Here is a 2,912-nt window from a genome sequence, read left to right as displayed (position 1 = left end):
GTCAGAGGTGTTATAAATAGGAATGAAAAAGATTGTGGAGTAAAAGCTTTTGAAGGGATGACACAAAATACATAATTAATATGATTGAAATAAAAGTTGATATGATTTTTGCACGTACAGAATATGACATCTTCGTAAGCTTTTGAATGTTTCTTTACTTTTCAATTAATGAAGGCCTACGGGTTTGAAATAAAAAAAAAAAGGTAAGAGCCTTTATATTTGAAACACTTGTTTATAAATTCTTCGTCCAATTTTTTAATAAATTTAACACGTATTGATAAGAGCCTTTGTATTTTTAACAAAAAATTGTGAGGTGACTTTGAATATTAAAAAAAAAATTAAATGACACGTATTTATAAAAAAAATACTCAACAAAAATACGTGTTGATGGCACGTGGTCAATACATAAAAGGGGGAGTTTCATGTATCCCTCGAAAAAATTTAAAATTACGTATTTTGTATCAAAAGTATAACATCTTCTATTTAATTAAAATAAAAAATATAACATCTTCTATTTAATTAAAATAAAAATCATACCAGAAATAGGATTTTAAATTTGTTGAATAATTTACCATACATAGGGCTTATTTCCAATAAATTATTTACTAGAATTGGCAGATTTGAAAGTTTATTCAAAACATGTGTAGACTTGGAAATTTTATATTTGTTATATTAAATAAAAATTTCGGACCAAACTGCCTTTTTTTTCTTGGAGATAAGAATTTGAGGGATACCTGGAACGGTCAATTTCTAATTTATTAATGGACTAGAATTCGCAGGATTATTGAAGTAATTTTATTTTTAGTCGATAATTAAATGGTCAAATTTAACTTAACTTGTTGTTTTATAATTATATATTGGTCTGACAATTCATTAATATCTATGGAGGCGCACATATAAAGATTATAGGTGACAAAGCACAAAAACTTTATTTAGAAAAAAGAGAACACTATAAATATATGTTCCAACTCAGGAAGGAGATGAGGTGCTGTTCCATATCTTTTGAGATGAGCGAGGTGGTCCAATAAAAAATAAGCCCTATGCTTTTAGTGTGGTGCATGCATTAGATAGTAAGTTGTGGAATTAGAACTGCTTGTCCCCCTAGATTCTGTAGATGTCTTAAATGCGTGTGATGAAATGGAGATGTCTTTGCCAATATATTGCAATGATCAGGGAGGGGTGCAATTTCAGAATGGATTGCACTCCCAAATTGTGCCAACAAAAATGTGGTTTACGAAACTTTGTGACATCGGCTTTTGATGCGGCTTCCGAAACTTTGTTCATCACATCTTCGTTGGCACTATTTGGGAGTGTAATAAGTGACCAGAGCTTGATTTATGGCAGGAAGCGACTTGAGGATGACCGCACACTTGCTGATTACAACATTGGGAATGGTAATGTTCTATCTTTACAATTGAGCCCCTTATTTTTTATTATAGGGCTTTTGAACGAACCTAAAAATATGAAAAATTAATGTTCCAGAGTCGACATTGGACCTGTGGCTGAGGTGGTGGGGCCGGGTACATCTGATCAGAACAGACAAGTGCATATTGTCGCTGCTAGTTCCTTCTTTAACTTATTATTATTTCATTTCATATTGAGTTTTTGTTGCCAGTGATTTATTGCTATTTTTTTGTTAAACAACTGAGGTAGAAGCCCTTCCAATAAGGTTCAGAGTTTAATTTAAAAATGTTTTTTGTTTTTCTGTTACATTCTTTTAGGTACTTCCTTTTTTATTAAATATATTTTTTTTTCTATAACTTGTTTTGACATTGATTTCTTTCTTGATTAAACAGCTGAGGAAAAAGAGGCCGTTTGATCAAGTGAAAAATGCTGTCAAGCAGACGTGCTTTAAAAATGCTTACTTGCTAGTAAAGGCAGAGTATACTGTTTCTTGACTAAACTTTGTGTATTTGTTTGGTTAGTACTTGCTAGTCATGAATTGTGTAAAGGCAGAGTATACTGTTTACTTGCTAGTTAGAAAGTTTTGCGTAAAAATGCTTACTGTTAACTTGTTGGTCAACATGTTGCTTATTACATATCAGTATGCTATTCTCTATTCAGTGGTTAGAAAGAATTGCATGTCCAGGGATAATATATGTGAATTTATTTTTTGAGAAATACAGATGATGTGAATTTGAAAGTTAAATTTAAAGCTTTAGTATTATTAATTCCTCAGCACAATAGTAAGGATTCTTTTCTTTTGTCAAAAGACAACATTCCATTACTATTCTTACAAATAATGCTATTTTTTTCTTTCGGTCATTAAATTTCAAAATTTAATTTTAGTAACGATCATCTTGGTAAGTGAAAATCTCACACCCTTGTCAGAATTCATAAAAATGTAATAATATATACTATGACAGAATTCATAAAAATATACACTATGTATGTACAGTCATCATAAAAATAAAAATCAAAATCTCACACCCTTGTCACATTTAGACATCCTCCAGACCCATAATAGCTTGGATGTCAGTTGAAACTTGTTAGACTACCAATTTACTTGTTGGGCCGTATAATTAGTCAAGTTCAAATCATAATAGTGACAGATGGGCCCGGAAAATAAAAAAAAGGCCCAAAAGATTGAAATATATATGAAATAAGAAAGGCCCATTTCCCCTCCAGTCCGTACATCTCTATTCCAAAATCGTACATAATTTCCCGTCCAGTCCGTACATCATTAGTTCTCCTTATGCTGAAAAAAAAAAAAAAACGGTGTATGCATGGACCAGGCATCAAAGAAACAACGGAAGAATTAATGAAAGCAAACGAAACAAAGTACGGCTAATTAGCTTTACTGGATAAGGCCAACTAATTACCGATAATAGAAAAAGCTGGTAAGGCGGTGGCCATGTGATATATCAATTTGAGATCAATACATCCACTGAATTATGGGGCCCGCATAAATA

Source organism: Carex rostrata, chromosome 32 (genome assembly GCF_964058835.1).
Source record: "Carex rostrata chromosome 32, lpCarRost1.2, whole genome shotgun sequence".
NCBI classification, from domain to species: domain Eukaryota; kingdom Viridiplantae; phylum Streptophyta; class Magnoliopsida; order Poales; family Cyperaceae; genus Carex; species Carex rostrata.
Note: the sequence above shows the minus strand (reverse complement) of the source record.